A 13,770-nucleotide genomic window follows, 5' to 3' on the forward strand; every position below is an offset into this window, starting at 1 on the left:
TTCTACAGGCCGTAGAAACAATGGGCCTTCTGCGGGCCGTATCATCAATGGGCCTTATACGGGCCGTATGATCGATTGGCCAAACATGGGCCAAACAGACCGCATTATGGCCGTAAACGGGCTAGAGTTGGAATCGTCCGTTCATGGGCCGACCATAATGGGCCATCGTTAATAGGCCGTATTTGATGACGCTATGAAAACGGCCCAATGTATTAACGGACCACAAACGGGCCGACTGTAACCACGGGCTGAATTTGGCCCACAAGCAGAAAATGACAATAACGGGCCGTAAGTAAACGAATGCTGGAAATGAGCCCAAGAATAAATGGGCTCTGAGAAGGCCGAAAGATAACATGGGCTGGAAACGGCCCAACGGAATAACGGGCCGTTAATGGGTATAAAGTGATACACTATTCATTACGGGCCAGTTTCACCACGGGCAGTTAATGGGTGTAAAGTGATACACTGTTCATTACGGGCCAGTTTCACCACGGGCCGTTAATAGGCCAAGGGTTACATAGGGCCTCATATGGGCCGAAAGACGTCATGGGCCATACATGGGCCAGAAGTGAAAACGGGCTGGAATCATATTGGATGGCCAGATGACGCTACTCGGCCTAATTCGGATAGGGCGTAACGGGCCTTGGGTTAGCGGGCTATAAATGGGCTATATGCGAACAGGCCGTTAACAGGCTTTCCATGGGCCGGCCCGCCACCTTTTGACCAAGTCAAACGGGTCGGCCTTTTCACAGGAATGGGCCTTTGTTGGGTCGTGCCACGTGTCGACGTATCATAGGCGCCTTCTGTCCAATGAGTGGATGACAACTGTCCCAACGATGAGCCGACACGTGTTTCCTCCAGCCAATGATGATTTTACACGTGGAAAATCCCCATTGGTCGGGGCTGTTAACGGGTTATCGGATCCAAAACCCGACCCGATAGCTTAACGGCGTTCCGTTACGGTGGATGCCACGTGTCGGTCACCCTTGACGAAAGCACTTCTGTGATGCGCGATTTATCGTCATGGAAGTGCACACTTCCGTGATGATAATTTTGGTAATGTCATGGAACACTTCTACGACAGCACAGGTATGACTATCTTGATTCTGTCATAAAATCGTCATGGATGTACATGCATGACAAAAAACGTGACCTACTGTGACAAACACGTATCATCACGGAAGTGTATTTTTTTGTAGTGTAACCTCTGCAGAGTGTGTGTTAAATCTGTCGATAGCCGCGCCCGTGGATAAGGGCCTAGTTCGTAGTCGGTCACACTATGGGTCAACTGTAATAATAATAATTTGATTAATAACAACCCCGGTTCGATGATGAAAGAAGTTGGTTGATATCTATATGATCGTGAGAGGATCACTGTGGTATCGTGGATACCGATGGATATTTGTGGTCTTATGCGAGAGTCAAGGGCAAAGGTCAAGCTCCTTGTGGTCATGAATGATTACTACGGTATTGTTAATACCAAGCTTGATTAGATCCTGAGATGATCGTGTGATGTCCGTGATGGTAAGTTTGTGCAGGTGATGGTTACGAGGTAACCCAAGCAGAGTAAGTTGGTGCATGATAGCGTCATCATGTTGCATGCTAGTATTATCATGTTCATATGTTCATGCCATGATCGTATTGTTCTAGTTGTATCATGTTGTACATGCCATGTTGTTCTGATAGTATCGTGTTCATCATTGCTTAATAATCTGTAATTACCATGTTGTTGTCTGTCTTGATTGCTTTGGTTGGTGTGAGCTTGCAAGTACATTCAATGTACTGACCTGGCGTGTCATGCCAGTTTGCAGATCATGCCGGATTTGATTGCTTGTTTGCCGTGGATTCCTTGTTTGCGAGCTAGGATAAGCGTTCCAGCCGGAGTCCCTGCGGAGTGGAGTTCATCACCGTCGTCGCTGTTCCGCTGCTAGACTTATTCCGCTGCGTCGTGTTGTTGCTTGCGTGGAGCAACCGTGGCACGCGTAGTGTCGCCGTGCCGGTGTAACCCCCCTTGTACCCATATAGCTTGTAATAAAGAGCTGATTTGTTCTATCCTAAGCAGTGCCGTATTCCAGAAGACTTCTCCTCGATCTCTGGGCTGGAATACGGGGCGTTCCGGTTTCTCTGAGCCGGGGTGCCACAAGGCTTGGTATCAGAGCAGGTCTGGCTGTAGGATGCCCTTGCCCGCGCGAACGTTAGAATGCGGTAGTATAGAGCCCCGTTGGTTTGTTGCACTTGATTGTTGCATAGCATGCATATAGAATATTATCTGGTCGCTTATAGTGATCTTGTTAGTGTAGGTGGTATCGGTTTCGATCTACTACCTGCACCCTCCTTCTTTGCATGCCTGCTCTTCGGTGTTTGGCGTCATCTCTGTCCCAGCAGAGTGATGCCCTGGTACCAAGTGTTCCAGACACCATTTGCAGGAGTTATGCTTAGGTATCGCGTCGATATCTTTCCGCCACCCACCCGTATTATTTCGGTGATAGACCTGTCTCTATTGCAAATCGTGCCCTTCAACTCGCCATTTTTGGCAACCCTTGCTGATCTTTGTTATCAGAAAAAGGGCAATGCCAGCAAGCCCAGTCTTCCACCACTACCTTACCCAGTCATCCAATTCTCTGGATGTGCACGATTCCCATTCGTACACTTAATGATGATGTGGTTGTACCCTTAGTGTTCGACCCCATGATCCCCAAGTCCATCCTCGCCTCCGTATCTATCCAGATCCAACCGATGTTCAGCCAGCGCTTGGTGTAGCCTTGGTTACACCAACCCTTTCCACACATGGATTTCACTTTCGTGCACACCGCCACAGCATAATAGATCGTAAAACCAGAGTTTCTGCGAAATTTGTGTGCTTAGGTGTGCATGCATATTATTATGTGAGTAGCAGTAATATGTGATATTGCTTGATTATTCGCATTATTATTAGTATGCTTCTGTGCTTTTGTTTTCATCGCTTCTTTTGCTTCTTTCTTTGGACCTTCGGTGTGGCATTATTTTCCCCTTATTAAAGTTGGTCGTCAACCAACACCGGACCTGAAGAATCAGTAAGGAATTCAAATACTTGGAAACCCAGCTAAACGAAATGAAGTTATCAGCAGACTGCAGTGAAATTTGGAATATCTCGTGTGAATGCAAAAGGAATCCTGGATGGACAGTCAGTATCATGTTTGTATTAGCGTGCACTCCTTCCAACAGTACGGATAATCAAGTTTGCCTCAGGGTGCACTCTTCATGACAGAAATGATCAAATCAGCAAGAAGATAAGCTATGTGCAAGACCAACAGTATAATCTCAGTCAAAGGAGGCTTCTGAAGCACGAAACCCAGTCTTCCTCGGCAAGATACTCTCGATGGTTTCCAGCATAAGCCATCCAATCGTCCTCAGTACGGCACTGGTGCAAGCTATTAAATTGTGAATTGACAGCAGATGGCAGAATCAGATCCGCAACAGTTGGTGAGAAGCAAGAATCAGTCAGAACACAAGTCTGCCTCGGGAATCAAATCCTTAGATATATGTTAAGAAAGCTAGATATACGCCTCAGTGTGACAAAGGACTATGAAGATTGACGACAACACTGAGCTCTGTACAAGTACCGGTGAACCTGGAATATGATCCTGATGAGCCCTTGTCTTCTTTTCTCTCGTAACGGCACCACGCCTGTGTTCTGAGCCATTTTTGGCCGTCTAGGGTGGATGCCGACTTTATATTTCTCTATTCAACAACTGTCACGGGTTCTGAGCTGCTTTCTGGCCGTCTCGTAAAGCTGTTGAGTTTCTTTTTGTGACAGTGGCCCTATGCTCTGAGCTGCTTTTCAGCCGTCTTAGGGAACTGCCATTTTCTTCTTATCAACACGGTCTCATGCTCTGAGCTGCTTTTCGGCCGTCTTGAGCCGTGGTTGAGCTATTTCAGTGATGTCCCAGATCTGGGTTGTAAAGACCGTTCTGGTGGCTACTGATTTATTTGCCGATTTCTTGCAAGGGTTCAGATGATCATTTCACTATGGTCAGAACTTGAGAGGTGATGAACTTGCCATTGAAACAATATTACCATGTCAGGAGATGATAATAAGGGTACGCCTGTCAGAATGTTGCACCCGACAGAACCTATGATCACACAAAGAAGCAATATGACCCCGCTCTTTCAACCAAGGATCCAGATCAAGAAAGCAATAATGAAGGAGCAAGACCAGTGATGTAGGTATGAAAATGGTTGCAAGAACCATATGGTGCCAGGACCCCAGACAGTCTAAGTCAGTGTCGACCACCATGGATATTCACTTAAGGGGTCTACTCAAATTTTCGTAATTAAGGAACCCATATCCAGACAACCCGCTCAGCTAACCGCATATGCTCAAGTTTGTTAGTATCGAATATCTGAGTCTTTCAAGTCGGACTAAGGGTCAATTCAACAGTTTGACCCCGGCAACTATGATTAAGCATCACCCAGCCTACTGTCCCCAAGATGAGTGATCAGTATGTGGAATAACAGTCTGGAAGCATGTGCCCTCAACTATGAGAATCACCAAAGGATATCTTGGCATGGAAGAATTTTTCCGCCAGAGCCACCGTCAGTCAAGGATGAGTATTATCATATAGGGTCATACCCCTTATGCTAGCCATGACAGGCAACAATCAAATATTTGGTATAAATCTAAGACTCAAGACAGTGGAGCCAGTCAGCATGGTTTAGAAATTCCTGCGATAAGTCAGAATCTGTCAGGAAAACGTTTATGTCTCAACTCTCTGTTTGGAACACGAAGAACCTGCATTTAGTGGAGAAACCCAATGCAAGGAGTCAGAGCTTGGGTGTTCATCAGGAAAAATCTGATCACCAATTTATGGAAGGTTGTCAGTACACACACAGCAATCGGTAATCACTCTCGGATTTGTGAGACGGACATATATTTCAGTCATGGTAATCTCAGATAAGTCAGCAGATATGAAAAGAATTGGAGCCAGTATAAGCATGAAAATGTGAGTTAAGATCTGTCAGGATATGGATACAGTGAAGCAAACCACCCCAGAGCCAGTAAGGTAAGTCAGATGAAGAATTTAATGGGAACAATCAATAAAGGAAAAAAGGATACCCGAGTTGGAAATGGTTTCCTTAAGTCAGTATATTCATACTTGTTCCCTGAGCAACCAAATCTGGAGGATGAGATTTCTTTAAGGGGGGAGAGTTGTCACAGCTTGAATTTTGGCCCTTTCTTTTTTCTTTTGTTTTTCTGAGATTTTCGCTTGAGTTTTCTTTTTCCGTGGCTATGTGGTCTGGAAACTGAAGAAGATGCCCTCTTCTTCCTTTCCAGAGTGGCTTGTCATCCTCAAACCCTTCCCAAGACCTTGCCATTTTTATCCTAGCCCTAATCCCAATATTCTTTTCATTGGGAATATTCCTTTCTCTGTTAAAGGAATTATCTTTTTGCGAGGTTGTGAAGCAACCTATATTTCCCTCACTCCTAAAATTCCCAAATAATTCTCATAAATTGTTTGGGTCATATCTTCCTCAAATATGGCAAAATATTTCATTTGCCATGTTTTCCATCATCCTCAAATAATTCATTTCCTGTTCTGTCCTAAATAGCACATTGTGAAGCAAGTGCTATGTATGTTTTCCCAATTGACTCCAAACTTCTTGGACATCTTTTCATGTCCATATCATTGCCACATGCCAAAATTCAACTTCATTTTCCTAGTGATTATTTATCAATGATTTTCCAAAGTTTCTGTCCAGAAAGAACTTTGTGAAGGAGGTACAAGCTAGGCACATCCAAATGAGTTGAAATTTATGCATGACCTCAATATCATCATATCATAGACCTCCACCAAATTTGAGCTCATGTCATGCATCCATGTGAGCTGAGCATCAATTCTTTGGTTTTGTCCAAATTTTCAGTTAATGAAGCAAGTATATTTTATCTTGCTCCATTATGTCTGAACATTTTCCTATGCCTTCTCCTACCTATATAACCTATCTCCACAAAATTTGGGCTCATTTAATCTACCATTTTCCCTCAGGAATTTTCTAAAGTTCTTGTTCATAGAGGACCATTATGAAGCAAGTACCATTTTGGCTTGGCCAATTGGTATGAGACTTTTTGAGCATCTTCATATGGCCTAATAACTCTGCCTTGCCCAATTTGGGCTCAAGTTGACACACCATTTGAGTGCATCATCTTGATCTCTATTCTGGACCAGTTTAAGCAGTTGTGAAGCAACTATATTAAATCTTGGTCCATTTCCTTCCAAACTTCATAGGATTCTTGTCCTTCCTATCTTAAACCTCCCAGACAACTCATTTGGCTCTAATCCCACCTATGGTGATCACTGCATAATGGTTTAGTTTGATGCAGCAACATTCAGAGCTCAATTCCCATCTAACCACAGCACCTTTAGCCGAGTGTTTAGCTCAGTTGCAACCTCCTCTCGACGGTCTCTCCCCTAGACAACTATGACGCCCAGATAATTAAGCTACAGTAATCCCCAGATTAATGGAGCTAGTCATCACTATTACTGTTATTAATCTCGCTTAGGTTCGAAACCGGTTCAAATTCAAATTTAAATTAAAGTCAAAGTTTAAAGTTTCCAAATTGTCAAAACTAAAATGTTCAAAGTGTGGCAAATAATCCCTGGATATTTGTCATGTTGGAACCAACCTCCTTTGAATTCCCAAAGTGCCCCTGGGAATTAAATTTTGGTCCAACCGCAATTAAATTGGCCTTTTCAACTTCTAAAAATGATTAGACAACTCCTTTTGAACCCATACTTTTTGTTCCATCTCAATATATTGTGTCAGAATTATGTACCAAGTTTTGTTCAAAACAAAACTCATTTGTTACTAAAAGAAAATGCAAAACTGAGGCAATAGAGATAAATAAAAGTAAAATAAAGACAAAAACTAGAAGAAAAGGAGAAAAGCCCCTCTCCTCCCCCTGGGCCACTTGGCCCAGTTGGCCTGCTGGCCCAGCAGCCCACCTCCACCCCTCCTGCTACCTCGCTACAGTGAAGACAGGGGGCGTGGAGGCCATCCACCGGCCGACCAATGCCGTGGAGGCCATCCACGGCCTCCCCCTCACCTATATCCCCCTCCCCCAACGAGAACCCTAGCTACACTCCCCCCCCCCACTCGGCCACTCCTCTTCCCCTCTCGCCTCCCCTCGTGGATCTGGACGCGCCCGACACTGCCATCACCATGTGTTCCCTCGTCACCACGGCCATCGTCGTTCCCTTCGGCTAAGCTCGCGCCAAGAGCTTCCACTGCCTCGCCTACGTCGACTCCGAGCAGCAGATCGAGTCCAGCCCCAATGCTTCGGTCGGATGCCCGTCTTCCTCATCTACAGCCATCGCCTCCAACTCTGTCGATTCGCCGGATACTGCGCTCCTAAACTGTCAACGGGCCACTCGTGTGCTCCTCGGTGAGCCACCACACCTTCTCCCTCTCTGCTAGGCTCGATCCCGAGCCTCTAGCCGTCTTCTCCGCTGCCACCATAGCTCCATCATTGCCCCAATCGTCACCGTACGCCTGCGACCACCCGACGCTGCTCTGCTTGCTGCTTCCCGTGCCTCGCTGCTGCTACCTCTGCCGCCCCACTGCTCCTTGCCGCCGTGGGGTTCGCCTCCACCCCGCGCGCGCCTCGCTTCCCCTCTGGCCACGCCCTGGCCAGCCGCTCCGCTCGCCCCTCGGCCAGTGTGTCGGCCGTCGTGGCCGTCCCCGCCCTGCTGCTACCCGCGCGTGCCCGCCAACATGCGGCTCCGCTGCTGCCACTATCTGCTGCTGCTCTGCTGCCGTCACCCCCGACCTGCATCACGTGCCCGCACCCGCGACCCTTAGCGCCTGCGTCGGTGGGGCCAAGCCCCGAGCCGCTCGCGCCGCCCGCCCGCGGTGGCCTCGCACGACGCCCGTCACACCCCGCAGCTGGGCCTCCCCTGCCGCTAGCCGCCGCACCCGCCTCAAGCCTCCGCGCCCCACGGCTACTCCGGTCCTGCCCCATGCCTCACAGTTGGTCGCCGTCGCAGCCCCAGTCCCACGCCGGCGGACCGGCCGCCTTCCCTCGCTGCCGGCCGCGGCCATGGCCTCGGCCCTGTGGCGCTCGCGTGCGTGCCCAGGTCGTGGCCTGGGCCACTGACAAGAGGGACCCATGTCGGTGTCAAAACCGGTGGATCTCGGGTAGGGGATCCCAAACTGTGCGTCTAAGGCGGATAGTAACAGGAGGCGGGGGACACGATGTTTACCCAGGTTCGGGCCCTCTCGATGGAGGTAATACCCTACTTCCTGCTTGATTGATCTTGATGATATGAGTATTACAAGAGTTGATCTACCACGAGATCGTAGAGGCTAAACCCTAGAAGCTAGCCTATGGTATGATTGTCGTTGTCCTACGGACTAAACCCTCCGGTTTATATAGACACCGGAGGGGGCTAGGGTTACACAGAGTCGGTTACAAGGGAGGATATCTGCATATCCCTATTTCCAAGCTTGCCTTCCACGCCAAGGAGAGTCCTGAAGGAAATATGCCCTAGAGGCAATAATAAAGTTATTATTTATTTCCTTATATCATGATAAATGTTTATTATTCATGCTAGAATTGTATTAACTGGAAACTTGATACATGTGTGAATACATACACAAACAGAGTGTCACTAGTATGCCTCTACTTGACTAGCTCGTTGATCAAAGATGGTTATGTTTCCTAGCCATAGACATGAGTTGTCATTTAATTAACAGGATCACATCATTAGGAGAATGATGTGATTGACTTGACCCATTCCGTTAGCTTAGCACTCGATCGTTTAGTATGTTGCTATTGCTTTCTTCATGACTTATACATGTTCCTATGACTATGAGATTATGCAACTCCCGTTTACCGGAGGAACACTTTGTGTGCTACCAAACGTCACAACGTAACTGGGTGATTATAAAGGTGCTCTACAGGTGCTTCCAAAGGTACTTGTTGGGTTGGCGTATTTCGAGATTAGGATTTATCACTCCGATTGTCGGAGAGGTATCTTTGGGCCCACTCAGTAATACACATCACTATAAGCCTTGCAAGTATTGTAACTAATGAGTTAGTTGCGGGATGATGTATTACGGAACGAGTAAAGAGACTTGCCGGTAACGAGATTGAACTAGGTATCGAGATACCGACGATCGAATCTCGGGCAAGTAACATACCGATGACAAAGGGAACAACGTATGTTGTTACGCGGTCTGACCGATAAAGATCTTCGTAGAATATGTGGGAGCCAATATGAGCATCCAGGTTCCGCTATTGGTTATTGACCGGAGAGGTGTCTCGGTCATGTCTACATAGTTCTCGAACCCGTAGGGTCCGCACGCTTAACGTTACGATGACGGTTATATTATGAGTTTATGTGTTTTGATGTACCGAAGGAGTTCAGAGTCCCGGATGAGATCGGGGACATGACGAGGAGTCTCGAAATGGCCGAGACGTAAAGATCGATATATTGGACGACTATATTCGGACTTCGGAAAGGTTCCGAGTGATTCGGGTATTTTTCGGAGTACGGGAGAGTTACGGGAATTCGTATTGGGCCTTAATGGGCCATACGGGAAAGGAGAGAAAGGCCCCAAAGGATGGCCGCACCCCTCCCCATAGACTAGTCCGAATTGGACTAGGGAGGGGCGCCCCCTTCCTTCTTTCTCCTTCTCCCTTCCCTTCTCCTATTCCAACAAGGAAAGGAGGAGTCCTACTCCCGGTGGGAGTAGGACTCCCCCTTGGCGCGCCCTCCTCCTTGGCCGGCGGCCTCCCCCTTGCTCCTTTATATACGGGGGCACGGGGCACCCCATAGACACACAATTGATCATTGATCTCTTAGCCGTGTGCGGTGCCCCCCTCCACCATATTACACCTCGATAATATCGTAGCGGTGCTTAGGTGAAGCCCTGCGTCGGTAGAATATCATCATTGTCACCACGCCGTCGTGCTGACGAAACTCTCCCTCAACACTCGGCTGGATCGGAGTTCGAGGGACGTCATCGAGCTGAACGTGTGCTGAACTCGGAGGTGCCGTGCGTTCGGTACTTGATCGGTCGGATCGTGAAGACGTACGACTACATCAACCGCGTTGTGTTAACGCTTCCGCTTTCGGTCTACGAGGGTACGTGGACAACACTCTCCCCTCTCGTTGCTATGCATCACCATGATCTTGCGTGTGCGTAGGAAATTTTTTGAAATTACTACGTTCCCCAACAGTGGTATCAGAGCCTGGTTTTATGCGTTGATGTTATATGCACGAGTAGAACACAAGTGAGTTGTGGGCGATATAAGTCATACTGCTTACCAGCATGTCATACTTTGGTTCGGCGGTATTGTGAGATGAAGCGGCCCGGACCGACATTACGCGTACGCTTACGCGAGACTGGTTTCACCGTTGCGAGCACTCGTTGCTTAAAGGTGACTGGCGGGTGTCTGTCTCTCTCACTTTAGTTGAACCGAGTGTGGCTACGCCCGGTCCTTGCGAAGGTTAAAACAGCACCAACTTGACAAACTATCGTTGTGGTTTTGATGCGTAGGTAAGAACGGTTCTTGCTAAGCCCGTAGCAGCCACGTAAAACTTGCAACAACAAAGTAGAGGACGTCTAACTTGTTTTTGCAGGGCATGTTGTGATGTGATATGGTCAAGACATGATGCTATATTTTATTGTATGAGATGATCATGTTTTGTAACCGAGTTATCGGCAACTGGCAGGAGCCATATGGTTGTCGCTTTATTGTATGAAATGCAATCGCCATGTAATTGTTTTACTTTATCACTAAGCGGTAGCGATAGTCGTAAAAGCAATAGTTGGCGAGACGACAACGATGCTACGATGGAGATCAAGGTGTCGCGCCGGTGACGATGGTGATCATGACGGTGCTTCGGAGATGGAGATCACAAGCACAAGATGATGATGGCCATATCATATCACTTATATTGATTGCATGTGATGTTTATCTTTTATGCATCTTATCTTGCTTTGATTGACGGTAGCATTATAAGATGATCTCTCACTAAAATTTCAAGATAAAAGTGTTCTCCCTGAGTATGCACCGTTGCGAAAGTTCTTCGTGCTGAGACACCACGTGATGATCGGGTGTGATAGGCTCTACGTTCAAATACAACGGGTGCAAAACAGTTGCACACGCGGAATACTCAGGTTAAACTTGACGAGCCTAGCATATGCAGATATGGCCTCGGAACACGGAGACCGAAAGGTCGAGCGTGAATCATATAGTAGATATGATCAACATAGTGATGTTCACCATTGAAACTACTCCATCTCACGTGATGATCGGACATGGTTTAGTTGATATGGATCACGTGATCACTTAGAGGATTAGAGGGATGTCTATCTAAGTGGGAGTTCTTAAGTAATATGATTAATTGAACTTAAATTTATCATGAACTTAGTCCTGATAGTATTTTGCAAATTATGTTGTAGATCAATAGCTCGCGTTGTTGCTTCCCTGTGTTTATTTTTGATATGTTCCTAGAGAAAAATTATGTTGAAAGATGTTAGTAGCAAAGATGCGGATTGGATCCGTGATCTGAGGATTATCCTCATTGCTGCACAGAAGAATTATGTCCTTGATGCACCGCTAGGTGACAGACCTATTGCAGGAGCAGATGCAGACGTTATGAACGTTTGGCTAGCTCAATATGATGACTACTTGATAGTTTAGTGCACCATGCTTAACGGCTTAGAATCGGGACTTCAAAGACGTTTTGAACGTCATGGACCATATGAGATGTTCCAGGAGTTGAAGTTAATATTTCAAGCAAATACCCGAGTTGAGAGATATGAAGTCTCCAACAAGTTCTATAGCTAAAAGATGGAGGAGAATAGCTCAAGCAGTGAGCATGTGCTCAGATTGTCTGGGTACTACAATCGCTTGAATCAAGTGGGAGTTAATCTTCCAGATAAAATAGTGATTGACAGAATTCTCTAGTCACCATCACCAAGTTAGTAGAACTTCGTGATGAACTATAGTATGCAAGGGATGACGAAAGTAATTCCCGAGCTCTTCGTGATGCTGAAATCGACGAAGGTAGAAATCAAGAAAAACATCAAGTGTTGATGGTTGACGAGACCACTAGTTTCAAGAAAAGGGCAAAGGGAAGAAGGGGAACTTCAAGAAGAACGGCAAGCAAGTTGCTGCTCAAGTGAAGAAGCCTAAGTCTGGTCCTAAGCCTGAGACTAAGTGCTTCTACTGCAAAGGGACTGGTCACTGGAAGCGGAACTACCCCAAGTATTTGGTGGATAAGAAGGATGGCAAAGTGAACAAAGGTATATTGGATATACATGTTATTGATGTGTACTTTACTAGTGTTTATAGCAACCCCTCGGTATTTGATACTGGTTCAGTTGCTAAGAGTAGTAACTCGAAACGGGAGTTGCAGAATAAACAGAGACTAGTAAAAGGCGAGGTGACGATGTGTGTTGGAAGTAGTTCCAAGATTGATATGATCATCATCGCACACTCCCTATACTTTCGGGATTAGTGTTGAAACTAAATAAGTGTTATTTGGTGTTTGCGTTGAGCATGAATATGATTTGATCATGTTTGTTGCAATACGGTTATTCATTTAAATTAGAGAATAATTGTTGTTCTGTTTACATGAATAAAACCTTCTATGGTCATACACCCAATAAAATGGTTTGTTGGATCTCGATCGTAGTGATACACATATTCATAATAATGAAGCCAAAAGATGCAAAGTTAATAATGATAGTGCAACTTATTTGTGGCACTGCCGTTTAGGTCATATTGGTGTAAAGCGCATGAAGAAACTCCATACTGATGGGATTTTGGAATCACTTGATTATGAATCACTTGATGCTTGCGAACCGTGCCTCATGGGCAAGATGACTAAAACGCCGTTCTCCGGAACTATGGAGAGAGCAACAGATTTGTTGGAAATCATACATACAGATGTATGTGGTCCGATGAATATTGAGGCTCGTAGCAGGTATCATTATTTTCTGACCTTCACAGATGATTTGAGCAGATATGGGTATATCTACTTAATGAAACAGAAGTCTGAAACATTTGAAAAGTTCATATAATTTCAGAGTGAAGTGGAAAATCATCGTAACAAGAAAATAAAGTTTCTACGATCTGATCGTGGAGAAGAGTATTTGAGTTACGAGTTTGGCCTTCAGTTAAAACAATGTGAAATAGTTTCACTACTCACGCCACCTGGAACACCACAGTGTAATGGTGTGTCCGAACATCGTAACCGTACTTTATTAGATATGGTGCGATATATGATGTCTCTTACCGATCTACCACTATCGTTTTGGGGTTATGCATTAGAGACAGCTGCATTCACGTTAAATAGGGTACCATCTAAATCCGTTGAGACGACATCTTATGAACTGTGGTTTGGCAAGAAACCAAAGTTGTCGTTTCTTAAAGTTTGGGGTTGCGATGCTTATGTGAAAAAGTTTCATCCTGATAAGCTCAAACCCAAATCGGAGAAATGTGTCTTCATAGGATACCCAAAGGAGACAGTTGGGTACACCTTCTATCACAGATCCGAAGGCAAGACATTCGTTGCTAAGAATGGATCCTTTCTAGAGAAGGAGTTTCTCTCGAAAGAAGTGAGTGGGAGGAAAGTAGAACTTGATGAGGTAACTGTACCTGCTCCCTTATTGGAAAGTAGTTCATCGCAGAAACCAGTTTCTGTGACGCCTATACCAATTAGTGAGGAAGTTAATGATGATGATCATGGAACTTCAGATCAAGTTATTACTGAACCT

This window comes from Triticum aestivum, chromosome 1D (assembly GCF_018294505.1).
Source record: "Triticum aestivum cultivar Chinese Spring chromosome 1D, IWGSC CS RefSeq v2.1, whole genome shotgun sequence".
In the NCBI taxonomy this organism is placed as follows: Eukaryota; Viridiplantae; Streptophyta; class Magnoliopsida; order Poales; family Poaceae; genus Triticum; species Triticum aestivum.